The following is a 26230-nucleotide window of genomic DNA, read 5'->3' on the forward strand; positions in this document are numbered from 1 at the left end:
CCCGTCCCCAGCATGATGGAGTGAAGGGGTGTGGCCCGCGGAACACCTGCACTCCAACCGACCGGACACTCAAGAGGTGCTGAACTTCAGTAGCCAAGACATCAAGCAGGGCAAGTGTGAGAAGGATGGGGCGGTTGCCAGGAAGGGAGCGGAAACAAATGGACTCCTGCAGGTCGTCTGCCACCCCTCTCAAAAGAGGAGTCGGCCTGACAGCTTACGTAACAGAGGAACACCAGGACCGGTGTGCCCTTTAAGTGTTAATGTTTCTGTATGTCAGCATACACAAATTTTCCTCATAAGTGTATCCATGCCTTAAAGTGGATATTAAACCGTCTGGGTGGCTGTTTCATCGGTATTTTTAGAGCCAACAATTAAAATATGTAATGCATACAAATTAACATTTGACAAAATCAGATAGATGACTGACAGTTTCCAGTGGATGCACAGAGAGACGACTGAGAAAATAAAACCTGAAAACCAACAACCTGGAAAGGCCTTTCAACTATTAATATAAATTGTTCTCTACAAGCATCATATTTTAAAAATTGGGGCCAACTGTCTAGTTGCTAAATGTCACACTTAGAGGGTAATTACAAAAACGAACTGTTATCTATCTGTCATAAAACATCTGGCATGCCCAGTAAACAGGAGAAATTAGTCAGACCTTTTCCAAGCCTCATGTGGACGGGGACACCTAGTAAACTATTTGTAAGAGACCATAAATCGTAACCGCAGTTAGTCTTTTGTGAAAGACAGTGTCAGAGGCATGAGTGAGATACATTTATGTAGTAATATTATTAGGTACTATGAAATTACAACATTGGAAACTAGAATTTTCGTTAAGTAAAACAAAAGCTCCTACTTTTTTTTTTTCCTATTAAAAATGTGCTTGGTTTTGCTGTGGTTTGGCATCCTGCCCAGTTTTGGCAAAATCCAGAAACCCGCCAGCACCGTCCAGGCCCACTGTTCACCCCGGCACCTGGCACTTGCATCCGCAGAAGGCTGCTTCCTGCCCTCGAGTCTCTCTCTTCTCTGGAATTCTTAGCTGTTTTTATTTTCCCCCCAAGTCCTTAACTTTTCACCAGGTCCTTCGACACTTAGGACAGGCCCGGGTGCCCTGACCAACGACGGGGCAGGGACAAGAGCCCCCGTCCCCTTCACTTCAAGATTTCCTCAAGTCAGAGCAGCCTCCATCCTCTACCTGGTGCCGGAAAAACCTCAAACGCAGGTGCCCGCGTTGACCTAAGGGGTTAGCTCTCAACAGTAAGCTGTAAGACAGAATTACTCATTTAGGAGAAGAGCTACCATTTAAACTGACAGGGTAAGTATATAATTTATTAAGCTGTAAGTATATAACTTATTAAGCTACAATTATATAAGTTAAAGTTATTCCTACTCGGATAATACAGTGAAACAGAACAGAGTTTCCCTTGTGAAAAAGAAGAGTCTGGAAACTTCACGCCAAGGCTCTCCCCGACGATTCCACCAGACTCCCCGGTAACACTCACTCTTTCACACATTCATTCCTTCAGCAACGATTCACTGCGTCCTCCTCGGCGCTGGGCATTACATGAACTAGCCCGGATGCACCCGGGGGAACATGGGCCTGACTTCCTTCACGGGCACTTACAGGAGGAAGAGCCTCTGGTAACATGCAAACCTGGTCCCTGGGGCAGACTGAACAAGAAGCAGAACCAACGTCCTGTTAACACTGCTAGTAATCGACCGCGTGCCTAAAACACACAAGTCAGAAGCGTTACAGTACTCAGATGATGCTAAACGCACTTAATTAAAAGAGGTAAAATGATTGTCAGCAGCATTTTCACAATAGAAAACTTAACACGGAGGGGACGTTATTCTTTTTTTATATATAGATCAACAGAGTATCTGAATATTGAACCGATCATTCGGTTTCTTAATTATATGTTTTTAATACCACTGAGAACTGGGCCATCTGAATACCCCGGTCAGTAACTTCCTCCTGGAAAGACAAGGATACGCAGATTTCTATACCAAAAGCTAGTGGGGACTTAGCCCACAACATAAGAGAGCTGCTTCGTGGGTGTCTTCTGACCCCCAGAGAGATGCTAATAAATTCACATCTGAAGAATATTATGTTCTATTCTATTTCTCCAAGGTCTCCTTCAGTGCAGTCTGCCCCAGGGGAAAAATGTGACAAGCTATGTAAGAATTTGAAATGTTGTCATTCTCACCTGCTAGTTCGCTTCAACTTCTTTGGAAATAGTCTTACAGCCTTAAAAGACCAGAAAGTTATTTTAGGGTGTTGTAGAAAATAGTGCCTAGAGAAACGAGAGCTCTTAGTAATTCACGTGATGCAAAAACTCCGCACAGGACCTTCGTGTCCTAACCGTGTACGCCAGTAGACAGCTATTACGATGAGGCACACGTTTTTAAAATGCCGCAGATTAATGGATAAATGACAATATACCACAAATCAGTTACAGCACCAGAGATTAGGAGTCCACGGAGCAGGGGTCTAGTCCTGCCACCAGCAAGTTAACTCAGCTCTCACACGTGACATTTTTACAAGGGGTGCATCTTTGCCCCTCTATAACTGTTGTCACACCAGAGCAGAAGCTCATCGTCTCTCACGTGTACCTGCCAGGCCTCCCCCTCCAACCATCTCCACCCTGTAACAGCTGGTCTCTCCCTGCTGAAGTGCATCAGTGGATTTTCCTTGCTACTAAGTTAAATCCAGCATAAGGTCCCGGGCTTGCTACACGGCGTTCGCCTCCAGAGTCTTCTCCAGGTTCAATTCTGGACATCCTGACACATATTTTATCCCCAAAATGTACTGAAATTCTTTCCCTTCCTCCATCTCACTGAGCTGTTCGTGTTCTTTGCCAACGACCTTCTTTCTGCCAAGAACACTTTCTTCCTATCACCTTCTTCTGGTTAATTCCACTGTTCCTCCACGCCTCACCTGGAGCATCAGTTTCTCAGGGAGAACGTCTCTAGCTCACTGGTCAGGACAGAGGCTCTCCTAAATGCTCGCACACCACTCCCCAAGTGGGACACATCCCCCAGTTCCTTACAACCACTCCTTGAACAGCCGTTTCCTCACTCTAACGTAGCTTCCACGAGTAAAGCAATCACGGCTTTTTCACTGTGGTTGACAGAAGACCCAACTTCACACCTGACACAAAGTAGGGATTCAAAACTTGGTTAATGGATAAATGACTTAACAAATATGGCAAATTGTACATCCTCGGGCTTTCTTGCTCTTTATGCATCAAATGAAGCATAGGCTGTACCCATGTAATCGATGCATTATACAGAAGGAAAGTGCAAACATAAATCACAAGACACATTACTGTTTCTAGATTGCTCGGGGGGAGGGGCGGGCTGCTGGATGCAGACCCTCCTTTTCTGCCCTCAGAAGGAGAGTTTGATGCGTTTTTGCTTTCCTAGTGTCTTCACTCATTCTCATTGACCGGTGCAATATTTAACTGGCCAGCATTAATCATTTCGAAAGTCTTTGGAAATCGGCAAGCTGAGCTCACGTACAAATGCTTTTCGTTTAAATTGTTTCCAGATGATCATGCTAAAAAGATAAACTATGTTAAGGAGACACAAGCGTGAGTAATGTGAGAATTAAAGTGAGGAAATGGAGTCTTAAGCTCAACCGAGAGCAGGGGATTTAAAAGGAAGTCAAGGTGAGATGCATGAGATGGGTACAAGAGTTTCCTCTTTTTTTTTTTTTTTTTTTTTTTGCCCCTGGTAAATTTAAGGACAGCCTGATAATAAACATTTTAAATGGTTCTAAGTATATCACTGAGGACACTAGTGGTATTCATCCCCTTCACCCCATTTCTCTAACCACTGTCTGAGCTGTTTCCCAAACAGGGAAGCTCCAATGGATTTAAATGGGTGTAGCTACACCTAGTTTTACGGTTTCTGTCCCACCTTCATGCCCCTTTACATTCCACTCTCCTTCTCCCATTAAAGAACGTTTAATGAGCCAAGTAATTGTTGCTCGTTTCCTCCTGATTTATTGGTGGTTTTGTGTTTCCTACAGGGTGTCACCTGCCCCTTGGCTATCTCCACCCCCTCAACCTTATTCAACCTCATGACCACATAAAACAATTGCTGATCCTTAGGGAGAATCAGTGTCCCTCAGTGGCCACAATTGTCACTGCTCAGGAAAGCTTCCCTGAGCACCAACTGTCCCCGAGGTTCCGTGAGGACCCACGCAGCACAGTCACACCTATAGCCCAACTGTAATTATGTGCTTGTTCCCGTCGTGTCTTTCCTTCTCACCAGACTGAGCGCACTGGGAGTAAAAGGACCACTGCACGTGCTGGGCAAGGCACCTACAAGCTAAAGCCCACCTGTCCATCGTGTCACAAAAGTAATTGGGCAAATTCTCGGCATGCAGAGAGGCAGTTCAAACGGCTGGTTTCTGCCTTTTAATTTTTACTTACAAAACAGAAGGAAATCCTCCAGATTTAAGTTTGACTAACGGGAGGACAAGAGCTCTACTCAGAGTGAGCACAGCCATCCCTGCTTTCTTCCGAGCATTCTTGATCTCAGCAACTCACAGAAAACGACGTCCAGGTTCTCTGACTTAGGCTTCCTGGAAATGTTCATTTTGGCCTCAAACTATGTTCACAGAATGAATCTTCTTAGAATACTAGTTTATTGTGCCAGCAAATTTTTCATTTTTTTTCAAATACCTAAAATCAAAATATTTATCCAAATATTAAAGGTCTTCCACAGTCTGGCTCAGTCCAATTATTCATGCTTTGCACTATTTTCAAAATCTTCATACTTCCCAAACCGATTTGTTCACAGCCCTTCCAAAGCTATTTGAACCAAAAATTCTCCTTGGTTTCTATTTTGTCTTGTCATGTATCTTGAATATGCACCCCTACTTCAACCAATTCATACCCTGCCTTGTCTTTCAAGATCCAGTTAAAATCCACATATTCCATAGACTTACCCTATGACCCAGGAATCCCGCTCCTGGGCATATATCCAGAAGGAACCCTACTTCAAAAAGACACCTGCGCCCCAATGTTCATAGCAGCACTAGTCACAATAGCCAACACATGGAGACAGCCTAAACGTCCATCAACAGATGACTGGATAAAGAAGATGTGGTATATTTATACAATGGAATACTGTTCAGCCATAAAAACCAACAACATAACGCCATTTACAGCAACATGGATGCTCTTGGAGAATGTCATTCTAAGTGAAGTAAGCCAGAAAGAGAAAGAAAAATACCATATGAGGTCGCTCATATGTGAAATCTAAAAAATAAATACATACATACATACATACAAAACAGAAACAGACTCATAGACATAGAATACAAACTTATTGTTGCCAAGGCAGGCAGGGGATGGGAAGGGACAGACTGGGAGTTCAAAACGTAGAATAGATAAACAAGATTATACTGTATAGCACAGGGAAATATATACATGATCTTGTGGTAGCTCACAGAGAAAAAAAAATGTGACAATGAATATATGTATGTTCATGTATAACTGAAAAATTGTGCTGTACACTGGAATTTGACACAACATTGTAAAATGACTATAACTCAATAAAAAATATTTAAAAAATTCACATATTCCAAAAAGTGTACTTCAGAGTATCAGCCTGAAATAAACTCTTACTGTGGCCCTATGTTCATCAGGTAAGCTATCAACTTAATGTTACATTAATAGCTTGAACCTGAAAGTTTGTTTCTTGCTCAGGGAACAGGACTGAGCACACACAGGTCGGGGCAGGCTTCCTTAGCACAGTGACTCATTGACCAGGAAGAAAAAGGGTTTCAGTGCCTCATTTCCAAGGTGACCTCATTGGTGGTCTCCATTCCAGTCCACCGAAAGGGGGCAGATGGTGAAGACACCCTAACAGGGGACCTGTCCAGCATTTGGTAGGGGAGGTAATATTCACTCACAGGTCCACTGGTTAGAGCTCAGTCACATGCCATTCCTAACTTCACGGGAAACTACAATGTAGTCCAGCCACGTGGCCAGAAAGAAGAGGAGGTGGACTTTCCTAAACAGCTTTTTTCTGCCACAGAAATCGCAGAATGATGCTTCTTCAGATACTTGTAACATTTTTCCTTTAATTACTAGTTATATTTTTTTTTGATTTAACATCTTACATATGCACTGCTTATTTACTTAAATACACAGAGCTTTGCAAATATTAAAGATCTTGGGTAAGATTCTGCCAAATCTTGGCTTGTGGCCATTCCTTCCTGAATTCACTAAAAGGGGCTTCTCAGCCCAGATATTTTGAGGTTTAGTAAACAGCCAGAACTATGTTTTATGCAGCAGATGTACGGAGACAGAGCTGCCATGACGTTGTGAAAGTTGAAGAGAGTTGTGTTCTCAGCCAAACAGAAGGAGGTGGAATTTAAGAGAAGAGGTAGACAGAATTACACTACAGTTCATCCAAAGCCCTCAAGACCTCTCTATGCTTAGAGAAAACTAACACTCAATACCCTGCAGAAAGCATCCTGCTTTAAGAAACATGACGTATCTTTACACGATACCAATACATGTCAGCAGCTCTGACCAGTCACGTGAATAGAGGCAACTTGATGGGGGCCGTGTTTAGATTGGTAGGAATATAACTGATGATTATCTGTTACTCATCCCAACCAAGGATTCATTTAGATCAGGGATGCCTGACCATGAAGAGCCAGACTGAGAAGCAAGAAAAAACCACTAGAGTTGAACAGGAGGATGGGCTAACCAGGAAGCAATTGAAAAGTGTTTAAAAGGCATGTAAAACATAATAGAAATCTGATGGGTAATGATATGTGGAGATTCAAGTATACAGTTGGCTTCAGGAGGGATCTGGGAATTAATAGCAAAATCCCCAAAATGGACATGTATTCAGAGGCAAAATGTCCTTCCCCCAAAACATTGGCAAAGCCAAAGCTAAGAGCCACTGGGGTAACAGATATGGGTCCCAAGGTGGCAAAAGGAACAACTATTACAGGTAGGAAGTTAATCTGATCCCCCCTTAAGTCTGCAATCAACTCTGTGCTGTAGATTCCATCTGTAGACCTGGCCCACGCCCAGCCACAGTCCTAGCTTAAGCCACTAGCATCTTCCACCTGGACGGCTAAATACTTTCCTTATTGCTTCTCCCTATGTTCTCTCTTCACCCCTTCCCGTCGACGTCCCACATTGCAAATAGAATGACCTTTTAAAATTCTGTGCTAGTATGGATGCGTCATCTAGACCCTGAAACCAGGACTTGAGTGTCGTCAGGTTGTGTGGGAAGCGATGACAAGAAGCCCAGGTGAGGGAGAGGGCAGAGGAGATAGCAAGTGTCAAAGAGCCCTGAGTGGACAAATCCAACGGGCAACTGGACCTCAACCCGGGGAGGGATGGGAGAGCCATCATTTGTTGAAAGTTACCCCACCTGGTGGACATTACACCCCAGCCACTTCCAAGTCTGCCCTGGGTGTGGCAAGCTTTTGCGTCACTGAAGGCAACTTTCAAGCAGAAATACAGGGAGATGAGGATGCTAGAGATTGGAAGCTGTCAATATGACTAAGTAAATAATTACTGCACTGCAGGTGAACGGTTCAGATGAGAATGTGGGGGTTCAAGGTGACCATGAGTCCACCCCAAACTCCTCATCCCATGTCTCAGGGTCCTATTACTTTATTATTAAGACCCTGACTTTCGCATAAGAGAACTGTGAGACTGCATTCCACTTCCCTCAGATTTTCATTTCCTGTCGGACTTTTAATACAATCTGTCCTGTGGCTGCAGGGGTCTTCCACTTTCCAAAGTGTACCCTGAATGACAGCTGTTGTTTTCTTTCTTTAGGCTTCGAGGGATGTTAACAAATAGGAGACACCTCTGCAGCTCATGCAATGACCACTGCCCCAAACTGGACCCAAGTACAGACGTTACTACGTAAGTTACTGGTCCTGCTTCCACCTTTACCCCAACCAACCCTGAGCAACCACGATGACACGACACTCGAGGGATTATCACTGTCCCACTTACCAGCAATGACCCTTGAGGCTCTGTCACCAGTGGACGGTCCAATTTCCAGAATCCTATTCTTAGAGTCTGCTTTTTATTATAACTTCCAGTACTAACCCTCTTCATTTGAGTTCCTTCAACAGAAAACACTGAGATAAGGACTTGCAGCAGTTTATTTAGGATGTGATTCTAGAGAAAGCAATAGAAAAAGGAGAAAGCTAGTAAGTAAGTTACTCAGAGGAGTAACTGGAGCTCAGCCCCTTCAGGGCGTTTTAAAGGATGGTGGAGCTTTCTTCAGTACTTTCCCTTTGAGGAATTAAAAACCTCCACTCTCCCTCCTTTGCTGAGAATTGATGATTATGGCATGAAAATGCCCAGTCTCTGCTGACTCACACCACACTGAACAAGATACTGTGCTACCCAGGAAGTTCCCAGGCAGGAGAGCCCGCAGGGAGGCTGCACCAGTGAGCCTGGGAGCCACCCATCGCGGAGAGCTGCACGTGAGCTCAGAGCAGGCGAGGGGGCAGTGCCCGCCTCACTGAGCACGCGCTCCTCTCCTTAAAAGCATCCAACGGCTTCCCAGGGCCAAGTCAAAAACCTGTCCTGAGCTGTGAACCCTCCACCCTGTGACCCCTTGGGTCTGCCCTTCAGTCGTGCTGGTCTTTCTTTTCCTCCAGCGAGTTCCTCTAACGCACTGCTGTAGCTCAAGCACTCCGCCCTCCTCCTCACTTTACCGCCCCTACACACCCCTCAGATTTCATGAGTGCCATTTCCCTCCGCATGGCTTCCCCGAAGCTTCAGGTAAGGTGAGCTCCTTCTGTAACTTACTGCCGTGGCATCCTGCATGTCACTTTCATAACACTTGTCACCCTTATAATTACAGACTCGATGGTTGACCCTGCCCGCTTGGTTACAAGTTCCAAGAGACGAGGAACTATTTGCTTTGCACCTGGAGCATCTAGGCAAAATGTGTCACACCATAAACTCTTAGCTAATTATACACTAACTGAATTTTTAAAAAAGAAGTTAGAGCTGAGGTCTAAGACTAGAGGAGGTCAGCTGGCAGAGCTATTCTGATCTGAACTACTCAGCTAGTGACTAGGGATTGATTTCAAAGCCACAGGTGACACTCAGACAGCAGGAAGGAGTAAAAAGGCCAGATGTGGAGACAGGAGCTGTCAGACCTGGGCACACAGGCGTAACACACATCCTGGCAACTGCCACCCCGTACGTGCAATTATTCATTACACTTCCTCTTTGGAAGAGACAATATCCACACGTCATTAACATAAGCAAACACATCTATCGCATCTTATCTTCCCGCTCACGATAACCCCAATTCAACACATGATCATTGAAGGCTTATCTAATGGGATCAAAGCTCTTAGAGAAAACTTGCTGGCAGTTCTCAAATAGTTTACAATCTCCTAACACAGAACTCGACCATTTTATCACATAATTGGATACAGCCAAAGATAGACAGCATTAGGACAGAACCCCCTGTAATAACTCAGCCTAATTATGGCATCTGCTACTTGTCCACATAGCTTTTACAGCAACAGGGTTACAAACAATGCATCTGAGAATGATGGCAAGACTAAGATGTATATTTGAATTTGCTCACAGGCGTTTGTAAACTGTATATTTAAAGGCTGATGTAATTTTGATGACGAGACAAACAAAACACTGCTCCTAATTATTTTAACAATAAAATAGAACAGGGTACAAATGAGATCCTTAGTAGAACAGTTGCTTCTGAAACCTTGCCTCATCAGCCATTCAGTGCTCCAGGTGAGTAACAGAGATTCTGATTGTCTTCCCCTTCTAAAAGCCTCCTCTTTTAACAGCAAATTTCTATGCCTTAGGTATTTATAAATCCGAAAGTATGGTGATTTGGAAGAACTGAGGCTTGCAGAACTACAGAAAGGTCATGGTCTATTTACTAGCTATTCAATCAAGTGGGCAAATACATAGAAAGAAAGAACCCAATACAAACATATGTGCTCTGTGGTTAAGTCTCCATCCTGCCTCACATTAGTGCTGGTGAACACTTACCTAAGACTAGTTACTGCAGAGACACGTGGTCCTCGGGCTGGAGCCTTCCCTGTTACCCTGAGTCTCTGATACCACCCCTCCACCACGTCTACAGGTGCACCTCCAGTAACAAAAATGACATCATAATCATTGACAGTTCTGATGGATTTCTGCTGCCACCAGATACGTATCTGTTACTCTGTTATTTCTACTGTGTCTTTGTTACTACACCAAGTCAAGAGAGATTGCTACACAGAACATTTAGAAAAGAATACATGCTTTGGCCACACACAGTTCAGAATCCAAGTCTTTGACCAGATACTCTCTGAAGTCTCTGCATTTCAGTTCCTCACCTGCATGGTTGGGAGGAACATATGGGAAATACCCTGACTTACACGTAACGGCCACTCTGCACACCCTGGCTGTCTTTACTCGGCTTCCAGCAATATAGCGGGACCAGGGCTACTTCTTTGAATGTTTGCAAATGCCTGTGAAGGCCATCTGAGTTGCGTCTGTAAAGTAGAAAAACTGACTATGATGAGAGAAAAAACAGTTTGGAAAACTCAATCTTATTTTTATATACGGAAGGAAAACATACAACACACATGGGAAGAAACTGAAACAGGATAGAGGACCTACTGATTCTTTCCTGGAGGGAAATACATCTACAAAGATAGTGGGGCCAAATAGTGGAGAACAGATTTAGGAGCACCCCCCAGAACAGAATCTCAACAATTTTCACTGCACGTAGCTTTTTCCCCCCTAGTTTTGTGTAGTTCAGGACACGTGTAACAGTGAATGGAGAAAATGAATCACAGATGAGATCTGGCCTGCATGAGATCAACTACATTTCCCCCCTCTGCTGAGTGTGTGCAGGACACCTGCAGCTGGGATCAATTCAGAGACGAGACGGGATCTGGCTGCAATTCTGGCATTACCTACTTGCCCCAAAAATATGTCTACCAGGAACCTCAAAAATGCGAACTTATTTGGCAAAAGGGTCTTTGCAGATGCAATTAAGGATCTCACAATGAGATCATTCTGGACTTAGAGTTGGTCCTACATCCAATAACACATGTCCTTACTGGAGACAGAAAGGGAGAAAACACAGGGACAAAGGCCATGTAAAGACGCAGGCAGAAAGAATCTAAATGCCCATCAGCAGATGACTGGATAAAGAAGTTGTGGTACACACACACACACACACACACACAATGGAATACTACTCAGCCATAAAAAGACAAAATAATGCCATTTGCAGCAACATGGATGGACCTGCAGACTTATTCTAAGTGAAGCAAGCCAGAAAGAGAAAGAAAAATACCATATGATACCACTCATATGTGGAATTAAAAAAAAAAAAAAGACATAAATGAACTTATTTACAAAACAGAAACAGACTCATAGACATAGAAAATAAACTTATGATTACCAGGGAGGGAAAGGAGGTGGGAAGGGATAAATTGGGAGTTCAAGATTAGCAGATAGTAACTAGTATATATAAAATAGACAACAGCTTCCTTCTGTAGAGCACAGGGAACTATATCAATATCTTGTAGTAACCTATAATGAAAAAGAATATAGAAATGAATGTAGGTATGTGTATGGATGACTGAAACTTGATGCTGTGCACCAGAAATTGACATTGCATTGTAAACTGGCTCTACTTCAATTAAAAAAAAAGATGGAGGCAGAGACTGGAGTGCTGACACCACAATCCAAGGAAAGCCCAGAGCCATGAGAAGCTGGAAGAGACATGGAAGGGTTCTCCCCGAGAGCTGTAAGAGGGAGCTCGGCCCTGCCAACATCTTGATCTTGGGCTCCCTGGCCTCTGGAACTGAGAGAATAAATTTCCGTGGTTGTAAGTCATCGAGTTTCTGGTAATTTGTTAGCCCCAGGAAACTAGTCCAGTTTTGTGGAGCTCAGTTCCCTCATATGTAAGACAATGGTGTTGGAACAGATGATTCCCAAAGCATCTTCCAACTTTGATTCAGTGACGCCGAGGAGCTGGCACATAGGCAGACTGCAAAAATCTCCTGAAGCTATGGGAGGGTTATTAGGGAATTCAAGAGATACCCATTCTTTTTCAACTCCGATTTCTGTATAATTTCACCACAACAGGGGCGTGCAAAGTCCAACTCAGAAGTAAAACAAGTTTAAGAGTGAAAAAAAAACCTTTTTTGTCTTGTCATGATGCACAATGCACATCTACAAGATATTTATACAAACCCTGTTTCATAGCTGAGAAAATCTATTCTAAGGCCTGCCACTGACAGTCTAGAGTGGTAGTGAAAATGAGTTTAATCTGTTGTTTTCGCTCGGGCTAAGTGGTCACTAGAAATTCGTTCAGTTGCCCGGACAGCACGTATCGAACATCTACTCTGACGTGATGTCGTAGGACGTGCTGAAGGCACAGAAATAAACAAGAGAGCGCCCTGCTGTGTCGTAGCGTTTAGTGGGGACAACAGGCAAGTAAACCAACAGCCATCTGAAATTGCAATGAGCGCGGTAACTTCTACTTCAGAGGTGTTCCAGGAAGATATGTGACACAGGAGACAAGCATTCAACTCAATGTGGGACTCAGGGAAAGCTGCTTAGAGGAGGAAATTTGTGAACTATCTCAAAAGATGAATCGATGTAACCAGGAGCAATGGAGGAGAAACGTATTACAGGTAAATGCCTAGTCATACAGAACGATGCTCAGAAAACTGGACACTAGGGACCTAAGCTGGGCTGAGAGTGCCTGTAACTACGTGGCAGGAAATGGGTTTACTGAGATGGTCAAAGATCATCGCATAAGGATCAGAGGTGCCTGAACTGGGTAAAAGTGTTGGGGGTGGACAGAAAGTAGAGTGTTGACAGAGCTCAATAACTGATCTCACTGGCGATAAGGCACTTGGTAATATCCACTGCTGCATGGTGACCAGAAGGACAGCTGTGTCATTTACCACAAGGGCAGGGACAGATTTGGCAGAGAATAAGGGCAGATGAGAAGTTCAAGCTTAAAACACTTGCAGGATATCTTCATGGAACTGTTTAGTAATGCAATGAAGTTGAAATAAGAAAATAAATGCAGGGCTAACTGTTGCTTTCACATCATCAGTAGGAGAGAGCTTTCAGGGATATGCATGGAGTTAAAGAAGACAGAGCCAGATCGGTAATTCCAGGGACCATCAGCACGTGTGGAGCCATCTGAGGAAGGAGGGTCCACGAACAAAAGAGAAGACATTAACAGAGGTGAAGGCAACGCAGCCAGAAGCCGTGCTGACTTGTGAGCGACCAGGGGGAGTGATTCAAGACAGAAGAGAGTCCTGCAGCCTCAAAAGCTCTGAAAGATAAAATCAGAGAGAAAGGCACCCGTTAGATACGGCCATTTGAGGATGACTGGCAAACTGAGGGTGAGTAGTTCGATGGAAATGAGAAAGGAAAAAAAACCCAGATGACAGAGTGATTTAGTGAGAAAATAAACGCAGGGAGCACTGAGCACAACTGGCAAAAAGCTTGTCTCTAAAATAAACATACATGGCACTGGGATTTGACACAACATTGTAAAACAACTATAACTCAATAAAAAAAAAGTTTATAAAATAAAATAAAATAAAATAAAACAAAACAAAATAAAATAAAATAAAATAAAATAAACATACATGGAAATGGAGCGTCCACCTGAAACTAACACTGTAAATCAACTACAGTTCAATAAAATACACAAAAAAAAGAAATGAAGAAACGGAACGTCTAGAGGTGGGAAGGAGAAAATACGGAGGGACAATCCGTTGAATGTGACAGAGGAGCTGAGAGGCAGGACACAGGGGAGGAACTAGCTGTCAAGAGGGAAGGGCATCCAGCAATAAAGCAGAGAAGTCCTTTATGGAGGTGTAATCGGTGTAAAAACAAAACTGTACATAGTTAATGTGTACAATTTGCTGAGTCTGGACATCCACATACACCCATGTGACCATCGCCACAGTCAAGGTGAAAAACTGAGGGACCAGTGGCCAGAGATGACGGTATGTTTATAGTGATGGTAACAGTGGACTCCATGAGGAGGAAGCCCTTTCTGTGCTTTTATGTCCCTTTTTGTAAAAAGAAACAATAATAGTAGCCATCTCATAGGTTTACAGTGAACATTAAGCTGGGGAATACCTGTAATTCAGTGACGTTGTGCTTCAGCACGTTAGGTAAGCTCTCTAGTGTTGATGGTTCTTCGTGTTATTTTTGTTGCTATCACTATTATCAGCTTGATTAGGAAGAGGAGGAGTATGAACAGTAGTATTTTCTGGGACTGGGGTGTTTCAGGAGGAAGCAGCAGCCCGAGAGAGTGATGCAATCTTGAAACGGCAGTTACGTAAATAAGAAAGGCAGTTGCTTAGAGAAGCGCTGAAAAAATGGACTGGTGATTGGAGGCCATAAGTTTGTGATTTTCTAAAATGGAGAAAAGTAGAGCGTGAAAGGAAATGGGTTGGGATGATCTAGAGCCAAATCAAGAAGTCTGGACACAGAGGAAGGGCCAACAAAAGGAAACTCGGAGCCCGGCAAGAGGGTGTGCTGTTTATGGACCATGAAGTTCCCAGATGGTAAGGAGTGACTGGGTCTCTAGTGGGTCTGGGTTGAAATTGTTTTATGGGATTTAAAACATCTACAAACATATACATTACAGAAGCAAACTGCACATAATATATATTATCTAATAATCATTAATATATGTTTACATATTACATATATAACTGTGCATATGTATATTTATATACACACATACGTTCTCAGCACGTGAGTGGTAAGGATGTGCTAAAAACACAATGGTTAACCTCACAAGATTGGCATACATCCAGTAGATTTGTTAGACACTGTTCGACCTAGAAGCAAGATTTTTTAAATGAAAATTTCAAAACTAGATCCACATTTTAAAACTGATGAAGAAAGCCATAACAGATGAATACAGGAAACAGCAACATATCGGGTAATGAATATACATGTGTCTTCCTGGTGTTTCCCACCCTTGCGGCTTCTGTTTTTCGTCATTACACCCTCCACTCGTACTCCAAACACATTGTCATTCATGGATTTTGGTTTGTCTTTATCTTCAAAGGCAGACGTAATTGCTCCCGACACATCTTGCAAGTTGACTAACAGGAGGCTGGGTTTTGATTGTCTTAAGGCCTGCAGGTGAGAAGGGTGAGACAGCCGTGCATCTACTCGTAGTTGTCATAATAAACTATCCCATTTCCTAAACCAGGCAATCTGATAGAGTATATTTGACTTCGTTGAAAAACTGGAAATGATGGTCTCACGCTTCACGGCTAAATCAGTTAGGCCTCCTAGAAAATAAGTCAGCCTGGCATTCCACCCCTCAACTACTTTATTTACGCTGAAGTAACCCTCTACTGTCCAGAATAAAGCCCTTTATCAAGAGATCACAATTTGTCTTGGTAATAAACGTAACTGTGTTATCAATCACAATCATGTTGTTTGAACATAGTGACTCTAAGTCTAGGCAACAATACAGTCCTTCACATGAAAATGAGACAAATTATGTAACACATGAACGAAATTTGTTTTGTCTTCCTGACTTCCAGCTATCTACTGACTAAACCATTATGCTGCCTGAGAGAATTGATTAAATATATATACTGAAGTTTATGATTTTTCTTTAATTTCAGAATCATTACAACTGGCTTTCCAGGTAAATCCTAAGTGCTGAATTGAAATATCTATTAAAATAATCTATTAGTTGTCACCACTAAACTTACTTGAGCTTAGAAACCCATGTTTATAGATTCTTGTATTTTTACAAGAAGCCATCACTCACCGAATTTCAAGTTTATTTAATGCAACCTTACAAATAATATAACAGAATGATAACACTAACCAAAATTTTCACAGGCCTGAAAATTGGCATAGGCTATGCTCATTCTAAAATGCATTTCTGCACAACAGTCAACCACAATCTCATATACAGACACATTTATTGATGTATGCAACAAAGATTTATTCAATTAATTATGTCCTAGGCGCACTGCTGAGCACTAAGAAAACAACACTAAACAAGGTACCCACGTTCCATGTCCTCCTGGAGCTTAAATTTATAAACACGCTGGTGTTAGAAGAGTTTTCTTGGCAGTAGGACAAATTTGCTGAGTTCACCAGTTTACTGAATCAGCCAAGAATATACAGACACATACTCCACACTTAATAAATAAATGAAAAACCCTTACTGAAGCTGTTAAAACTTTGTTTTTAAGTTGGTAACAATCTTGTCAAAACTATTAAGAATAACCTTTTGTTAAGTCGGAACATTTTGTAAATGGGTTGATTTGTCCATTTGGCAAGTTAATCACTCAGTGAGTGGAAAGTTGGGAATTGACCCGGAGATGTTTCTTCCTACCCCTGCCGATGCCCCAATCCCAGGGCTAGCTTGTTGGTGCATCTCACTGAATCACACCAAAAACTGCGCAGCCACTGCAGGAGGACCTTAGGTCCGCCCCGCAGACTGGTAACGTACAGTCTAGTCCCAGCGCCACACAAGGCAAAGCCCTGTATCTTTCAACTCAGCATCCTGTTCGTTTCAGCAACAGGAGTCCCTGTGCTCAACTGCCAGGACCCCAATTTGTTTTTGGTGTTACACCAACATAGGAATTAACTGTGCTGGAGTCTCTAATATCTGCAAGCAGGAAGCAATTCACTGCAGGGGGACCCCACAGCCAGCCCCACGGGCTGAAATCTGACACCATTTGGGAGCGTGGATCACGCTTAGCTTCACAAATCAGCGGCAGAGCAAACCAGCGAAGACAGACAGGCGGCTCTCAGGAGGCAGGACACGTTCTGGCAAAATCAGGTGTGACGCCAACACAGCGGCAATGCTCACTGACCTTGTAGAAAGTTGTGAGGGTGGAGCTGCCATCAGACAGTGAGGGGCCAGTTTTTCACTCCCCCAGCAAACATTAGAGCTACACAGGTTAGTGATTAAATTTGAACAAGACGCTCTCTGCCTTCAAAATTTCAACTCCAGTGGAAGAAACAAATGTCTTAGTGACCGTAGGCCAGTTTTAAAAGTTTGCACCTAAGTTTCCTGAGTGAGAAGCTGGGAATTACAGTGACAATTATCCCGTCCAGCAGTGATGAGGATTAAATGAGATAATAAAGATTACGTGCTTACCATTTACAATAGCCAAGACATGAAAACAACGTAAATGTCCATAAACAGATGACCGGATAAAAAGTTGTGGTATATTTATACAATGGAATACTACTCAGCCATAAAAAATAAAATAATGCCACTTGCAGCAACATGGATGGACCTGGAGATCATCATTCTAAGTGAAGCAAGTCAGAAAGAGAAGGAAAAATACCATATGGTATCACTCATACGTAGCAGCTAAAAAAAAAGACACAAAATAACCTTACTTACAAAACAGAAACAGACTCACAGACATAGAAAATAAACTTACAGTTACCAGGGGGAAAGGGGATGGGAAGGGACAGATTGGGGGTTCAAGATTTGCAGATACTAATTACTATGTATATAATAGACAGACAACAAGTTTCTCCTGTATGGCACAGGGAACCACGTTCAGTATCTTGTGGTAACCTATAGTGGAAAGGAATAGGAAAAGAAATCTATGTATGTATATGGATGACTGAAACATGATGCTGTACACCAGAGATGGACACAGTATTGTAAACTGACTATACTTTAATTAAAAGATAAAGATCTTGACACAATGTTTTATTTCCTGTCCTCTCTGAATGATCAGAATAATAGCTTTCCTATTGATACTACATCCTTTTACCTTCCTTTTAGCTTCTGTGACCTGAATAGTCTGCATTTAAAAATCACTAAATAAGAAATACTCTAAATCCACCGTCATAAAGCCTGTTAAATTAAGACAAACTATGTTCAAATAAGAACAGCAGTTGATGACCACTTTTATTTAAGACGTTGACATCTTCTTCCCTTTGAGTCCAAAACACTTGGAAAACAAAACCAGCACGCTGTCCATAACAGAATAAGACCCTCCTGGTGCCAAGTGTATTAAAGAACTTCTGAGGGAGGATCATTACCATGTTTTGGATCCTTAATTCAAAGCGTGTCTAAATGCTTTCAGGCTCATAGGCAGATCTTCATGCTTATGTGGAGAACTGCATATGAAAGATAAAAAATGTGAAATAAACAAAACCACCTCTGTGAATGAAGAGCGTTACACAACAGCAGCCCTCAGGAAGGGAGTCGTGGAAACAGAGGATGACAGATAAACGGCCTGAAGTCTAGTAGGAAAGAAAAATGGTTTTAAATCCCCCTGCTGTGCAACTCCCAATTCCATTTTGGTTAGTCGTCATTAAAGCCACTTAAAATTAAAATTTTTTAAAAAACATTTATTAACTTAGATATCTCTTCAATGTGTCTCCTTAATATGCTTGTATATATCATTATTATATTGAAAGCTGAGATGGGACATTTTTAATAACATCAATCTATATCCTGTTAACTGCTTTCTGTTTTTAAAACTACTTTCTTCTATACTGTATACTTCTCTGTCCAAACCCTTCATTCCTAAACACACACCTACACACATGTACAAACATGTACACAAACATATACACAATATTTTATGCTCTGGTAACAGGTCCTGGCTGAATCTTTCAAATCTCATAGAAGTATAACTTGAGAGTCCCACTAAGAGTCATGCTGATTATAGTTCACATATTTTGCCCTAAATAATTCAGTAATATTAGAAAGATATCTTTTTTTTATTTTTTTATTGAAGTGTAGTTGCTTTACAATGTCATGTGAGTGTCTGGTGTACAGCATAGTGATTCAGTTTTACATATATTATATATTCTTTTTCATATTCTGTTTCACTACAGGTTATTACAAGAGAGTGACTACAGTTCCCTGTGTTATACTGTAGGACCTTGTTGTTTATCCACTCTGTATACAGCAGTTTGGAAAGATATTTGTAAATGACAGGGATGTTTTTAGCACAGACACTTGCAGAGAACAAGTATACAGATGCTCTTTTGGACATGTAACTTAATCTTGTCTCCTAGACAGCAGAGTTGGCAGAGTGAAATTTTTAAAAGTAAAAATTTAAGGTGCTAACAGGCCACATCCACAAGTCCAGAATTTTTTTTCTATAACTGAGTATTTAAAGTGCATATTTATATAGCTAAGCGTACATTCATATAGCTGAGTATATGTAACGAGATACATATAAGACATCAGTCACAGTTATTAGGCATTTTCTAAACAAAACAGAGAAACAAGTAAGTATGAGACCTGGTTAAAGTCAGATTACAATTCCCATGAGAAACTGTGTCTGTCACTCTTCTCCTTCCTTCTTGCGTTGGTCTGCTCAAACTGCTTTCACAGAATCCCACAGACCAGGTGTCTTAAATAGCACACATTGATCTCTCACAGCCCTGAGGCTGGGAAGTCCAAGATCAAGGCGCCAGCACATTCCGTTCCTGGGGAGAGCTCTCTTCCTGGCCTGCAGACGGTCACTTTCTCTGTGTCCTCACATGGCAAGGAGAGCAGTTTCTCTCTTTTCTTCTTCTTAGAAAGCCACGAATCCCATTGTGGGGGGTCCCACCCTCATGACTGTCTCTAAAACTCCAACTACTTCCCAAAGACCCCATGTCCAAATACCATCTCATAGGAGATTAAGGCTTCAGTATATGAATTTAGAGGGGGGTGCAATTCAGTGCATAGCCTTTCTTATCTCTTCATCCAGGACTTCTTTAATCTTCAAAAGAAAATTACACAAGAGATGTGAAAACCCTGTATGGCTAGTGATGCCAAGGTCCATGACCAGTGATGCCCCAGTTAAGTGTATTTAGGCAGAAAGCGAGAAGATTCTGTGGGTAAAAGACATCGTGAATTAATGGCAACGGAGGAAAGTGTTTTTACATTCAGTCGAAATTGGTTTTGCCATAGAAATACTGCAGTGTGCGTTTTTATATGCTATACATTAAACTAGTCAAATTACATGCCCGGAATGTATTAAAAGACACAGACGAAATGAACACTCCCAGTAGCAGTTATGAGCAGTCGCCAGAGCCAGACAGCTGAGGTCTGAGCACCTGCTCTGCCGCTTAACAAGCTAACTTTGGGCAAGTGACCTGACCTGTCTGTCCACCAGTTCTCCCGTCTGTAAAAGGGGAATAACAATAGCATGCACCTCACGGGATGGTTGTGAAGACTGAATGAGCTAATGTATATGAAGAACCTATAAATATATAATATAAAGAATCACTTCTGCTAGATGGTGAGTAATACGTATTTGTTATCAATAGCAATAAATGAAAGGATTGCTAAATGTGAAGATGAAACCCAAAATGTGCTGTCAGAGGAGTTTCAATTACGAAGAAGACTGGAAATAAATGTGGAATTCAGTACCAGGTCATGGAACAACAGCCCTAAAAATGTATGGAGTTTCTGAGTTGGTTAAATCGCATGTTGTTGTCTACCAAGGCTAACGTTTACGAGGAGAGCCAGGACAGCCGTCACATCAAATGTAAAGTATGTGAAGACACATTTGGTTCATCGCTGAATCCCCAGAACCCAACCAACATGTGTCAAATGTACAAATCGAGAAATACAAGTACCGACGGAATCACGTATGCATGAGAAACACTCCGCGTCAATGGAGGCACTGAAATGGGCCAGTCAGAATTGCAGGGGAGCACACACAAGACGTCTGGTCAAAAACAAGAGGGAAATGTTACAGTCCGCTCATCTGGGAAGTCTGTGCCGTTAGCACTGGAGAGAGGAACAAACCCAAATGCTGGCTAAATATGTCCAAGAATTTAGTACCTAAATGCCTTGAACGCACCTACACAGAACCACCTGGAAGCCGGCAGTAAAAGACACTGTGAGAAATCTAGTAACAGGCAACAGTTAACCACCCACTCTAGCAATGCAGACAAGAGAGCCGTTGCACACACGCCTTCTGCCTGTTGAGCCACTGAGGCCGCTTCTTTTAGAAGCATCACATGATGCATCTCTGAATAAAGTCAAGTCCTCCAAAATGAGAGAATCCCAGCTTGAAGAGATATGAGCCAAAAAGCTGGACCCGTACTGGAAGCTCCATAGAAAGACAGCTCTGCTCTGTTAAGAACCAGCCCCATCTCTCATTGTTGCAAATCACAATCTGAGACTTGCAGCCCTAGGTCTGGCTTGCAGACGGTTTTGTCACAGTGTGACTTTAATGTATAAATAGCTAAAATTTCCAAAGCTACAGGTGCCTGAAGATGCCTTCAAAGTCTCCAATAGCCTTTTACAGTTCTATTTCTAGAGTAGTTAAGTGACAGAAAGGTTAGTAAGCGTTTATGTGCTCCTATATTCTTCTGGTTATTTCAAAGTCTTCTAAGCATCTATCCTCTCTAAAGGTTAATATTTCCAAGTTGTTATATGTTGCTGTATTTTTAGTGTGAAATAACAGAATAAATGGCTAAAAATCTTCTATTAATTGTCTCAGGAAAACTGCTTAATTCCTAAAATGAGAGACAAATATTATTGAGCAAGTGAGCCAAAGAATGAATGGGAGTTGAAAAGTAGAGATAGTGAAAGCTGACATTATACACACACACACACACACATATATACACACACACATATGTCATATATTTGTATATATACATGCATTATATTTAGAATCACTGATATATTAACAAAGTTGCTTTTCTTCACTAAGTCTTATTTTTCTCATTTGTAAATGGGATTAATATTACTTGCTTCATATGGTTATTATGAGAATTAAATGAGAAAATGCACATGAAGTATTTAGCACAATGTTTGGCAGGGAAAATGTGTGTAATAAATGAGATCTGCTAGTATTACGATCATTCTCTTAGTCAGTCAAAGGATTGTCCAGGAGACATAATGTGCTGTGAACTCATAAGGTCTCTGTGAGCAGTACTTTATGTCATAAAACATGTAATTCTTCATTTCTCTGACCATTTGGTCCAACAGCAGAGTATGACACAATTTACAGTGAAAAGGAGAAGTGAGACTTTGAGATTTACATGGAATTTGCTTGCTCATTAGAAATAAGGTAACTGATTAAGAAAAAAATAAAGTAAAAGGCAGGTTATTAATACTTATAGACTATCTAGTAAGTCTGGATTTCTAATAACAGAGCCAGGAAAAACGTATTTTGAAGACTCTTTCCCAATGGTCTTGATGTCCAGCTCCGTTGGTGAAATGCTAGGGTAGACGATTCTGAGAGAGAAGTTAAGGAAGGCGAGATCTGAGCAGGTTTACAGACTGCTTGGAAAGAGCAAGTTGAAGAGAGAGAATAAGAAAAAGAGATAAAGGGGGGATCATTGCAAACGAGTTCTCTAAGGGGGCAGGGTGAGACGGAATGAGAGGGGAGAAGAAACCCATGCCTGCTCAGAAGCCAAAGGCGTGGAGGAAGAGCAGACACATTTCAGTCCATAGACCGAGTGGCAGAAAGTTGATATTTTTCAGGCTTTTGTCAAAACCAAGCGTTGAGCTGAGAGTGAGGAAAGATGCAACTGGGCTCAGATACTCAGTACAAGTGCAGAAAGCCTGAAGTAGCTGATTGCGTTGTAAATTAAGACACTGCGTGTTCTTTGTTCTGGGAAGGTAAATGAAGAAGCTTCATCACTATTTATTCTATGCCTTAAACTATGACCACTACCATCAATTCTAATAGGAACTCTAGGATTGATGAACTGGGCTGAGCAGTGAGAGCAGCTGAAAAGCCGTATTGAAAGAAATTTATCAAGTTCCACCAAGGCAGGGTTGGCTGTGACAGCCTTTGTTAGTCGTGGGTGTCATATCATCTGTGATTACCACCCTCTTTAATGAATCATCAATGATTTCCACATCACAGCTTATTTTCAAAACATTTATTCTTGGGGGAAGATTAAAAATTATTCTCTCTCTCTAAACAACGTATTTCTGTTGAATCAACCCAGCTGTTTCAATGCTCTTTGGAGGCTCTGGCAAAAGATGCCTTTTCTCCCCTTGTCCAGCTTCCAGAAGCTGCCCCATTCCTTGGCTCCTGTTCCCCCACTTCATCTTCAAAGCCAGGAATACTGCATCTCTCTGGAGATTCTCTCTTCATCATCTCTCTCTCTCTGCTGTCATGGATTCCCTGTGATTAGATTGAGCCCACCCTGAAAATTCAAAATAACTTTCCCCCCATCTCCAAATTCTTAACATAATCACATCTACAAAGTCCTTTTTGGTATGCAATCAAACCTATTTAGAGGTTCTGGGGGTGAAGACATTGACACATTTGGGGGAATGGAGCATTATTTTCTGCACCACACTTATTTATTATTTCCGTTCTTTGATGACGAGTACCTCTAGTGTGCTTTCCAAGAAACCTTTACCTATGCCAAGTTTGGAAAGATTTTGTCTTCTGTTTTCTAGAGGATGTTTCATAGTTTCAGCTTTTATGCTGAAATCTGTATCTATTTCAAGTTAACTCTTGTCTATGGTGTGAGGTAAGGGTTGGCGTTTATTTCTCCTGTATATTATGAGCTGTTACATAGCATCATTTGTAGCAGTGATCATAATTTCCTACTTGAATTACCTTGGCAACTGTGTTAAAAATTAATTGACCATATTTGCCTGCATACATTTCTGGATTCTGCCACATTCTATTGATTTGGTATGTCTATTTTTACGTTGATTACAAGATTTTGATTACTGTAACTTTTCCGTAAGTCTTGAAATTTCTGGAGCTTTCTCTGGAACTATAGCATAAATATAAAAATCTTCTGTGATTTAAAAATTAATGACAGAATTGATTAGGTGATGATAATAATGAATTACTGCAAAGTTGGCACTTCATCTCCACCGATACAAAAACTGTGCTTCTTTTTTTCAGGATCCAGCCAAAAGCGTTCCCCAGCTGTGACCATTTTCAACAACTGCTCCTTATTAGAACATCATTGAATTTACTGTCTGCATCACCCATGACATGTTTTTACTACCTTGTGTTTTTTAATAATATATGTAATATTTACATCTCTAAATGGTAATGGCCTCAAATCGGTTAATCATACATTTGTTTCTCTGGTGTTTTGCATTAGAGAGTGCTCAGTAAATAATTGTCAATAACATAGAAGGCTATCTGTTAACCAAAAAAGGACTCTTTCTGGAAGGTGGAAGTAGTATATTCACATTTTTTGTTAATAAAAGATGCTTCCTGTAAATAACAATATTCTATAGCACCCCCAAGGCAGAACTGAACAAGAATGGGAAAAAATTAGCTGAATGCTACTTAAATACTGGAGTAGTTTAAGACGATCTAAAAACTGACATGGCTGCTGTCAAACATTGGTCCTGGAGGAATCAGTACGGTTCATCTAAGATACTGACTCCACTTTTCTTTTTATCCCATTATAATAATTGCCCTCATTCCTTTTCCAGTCAGTGTTTCTTTAGACAGATTTTTTTCAAACTACTTGAAATATACCTAACAAAATTGTCTATGCTGCCAAAAGCTCTCTGTCTTAACTAAAAAGATTTTAGTTCAACATTTCAAAAATGTGTAGATTGTACCCATTCTGATCCCAGATGAGGAGCTATGGAAATATAGCTCCTGGTGAGAAGACGGCCACATGGGCACAGGAGCATCAGCGTTTCAGTGGACTTGTGTACGGAGCACAGTCCTCTGTCCACCGGCGACAGCCCCAAGGACAAAGCTGAAATTTGGGTGACTTCAAAGACAAGTAGGCTTTCCCAGCTAAATTCCAAGGAAATAAAATCACACTTGTGGTGTGACTTCTGGAACTCACGTTCAGAACACAGATGGAGTTCTTGCTGTTCTGTGCTACCTGATCTAACATCATCTGCCGGGGATGGTCTTCCAGCCCGTTGAGGGCTTCTTGAAGATTCTTAACAAATTGCCTAACAAATTGATATGAGCTCATCTGTGAAGGTGAGATGCACCTGTTCTAATGTCAACCCAGACAAGCCAGGGACATGCAGGAGGCACGCCGTTGTTAAAGTATGACCCCGGGAACCACGGATGGGGTGCTGGTTAGGTGCTGATAACTTCTGGGAGTGTCATGAAGACAGAAACAGATACAAGGTCCCAGGTGCTTGGAGCGCTAATTATCATGCATAAGGTGGTTGGGATGGAGAGGCTGAAAGTGAAAAAGGAGACGGGAGACCCTGGTGTCGTGACTTTGCTGTAGGCTGTGATGGCTTCCTAAAGCTGCCGTAACAAAGTACCAGCAACAGGGCGGCTTAGAACACCATCAGTGCATTGTCTGACGGTGCTGGAGGTTAGAGGTCCGAAATGAAGGCGTCCGGGAGGCCGTGCTCCCTCTGATGGCCCTGGGGAGGACCTTCCTGGCCTCTCCCGGCATCTGGTGTTTGCTGACCATCCTCCGGGTTACGTAGCTCATAGGTACATCTCTCCAGTCGCGTGGCCATCTTCTCCCCATGTGTCTCTGTATCATCTTCCCTGTGTGCACACCTGTCTCTGTGTCTAAGTCTCCCCTATTTATAAGGACACCAGTCACATTGGATGAGGACCCACCCTCATGACCTCATTTTAACCTGATTACCTCTGTAAAGACTCTAATTCCAAATAAGGTCACCTTCGGACATTCTGGGGATTAAGACTTCAACATATCTTTTTGGGGGGAGGGTGTCCACAATTCTGTCCATAGCATATGCTGTACTGAAATCCAGATACATACATTGTTTATAAGAGTTTATTGGTTTATATAAGACATAAACTTAATTTGGAGTGACTAGTATTTAATTAGCTCCAACAGGCTTAAGAGTGGTTATCTTTGTTTCAGTAAGTAACAGAAACCCTGTGTTTAATATCATATTTACATCTCCATATTTGATTATTATTCACATCCTATTTGCTGGTGTAGAAGCATTCAACGGTTTCCAAAGATAGTCTGCCTTTTAATTCCTCAGTGCCATTTCCTGATAGTTAACATTTTTTCAAAATTATATCTTCTGTACTTCATGGTGCCTGGTTTTATACAGTAGTTTTAACCTTTTCTCATTTCTGTTCAAATTTCCATTTCAGGTCCTCTTGATAGAGATTATGTCTCTTCATCCCTAAACCACTGTTTGGAAATTTTATGTATTGTATGTTTTTTAAAAAAATCTATAGTCAAATAGAATAAATGATATTTTAGGGCTTATTTACCCTAAAACATTTCAGTCTTCTATACACTAACATGTATTGAAAAGTTTG

General features: G+C 41.7%; 1 long non-coding RNA gene across 1 annotated transcript; it reads right to left on the reverse strand.

Moving 5' to 3' along the window:
- Nucleotides 1-2822: 2822 nt before the first annotated feature.
- On the reverse strand, nt 2823-24386 carry LOC116660666. Its single transcript, XR_004316248.1, has 3 exons — nt 24319-24386; nt 17001-17010; nt 2823-2833 (listed from the first exon to the last, which is right to left on the reverse strand). It is a non-coding gene; the product is annotated as an uncharacterized LOC116660666 (long non-coding RNA).
- Nucleotides 24387-26230: the final 1844 nt, after the last annotated feature.

Source organism: Camelus ferus, chromosome 30 (genome assembly GCF_009834535.1).
Source record: "Camelus ferus isolate YT-003-E chromosome 30, BCGSAC_Cfer_1.0, whole genome shotgun sequence".
In the NCBI taxonomy this organism is placed as follows: Eukaryota; Metazoa; Chordata; class Mammalia; order Artiodactyla; family Camelidae; genus Camelus; species Camelus ferus.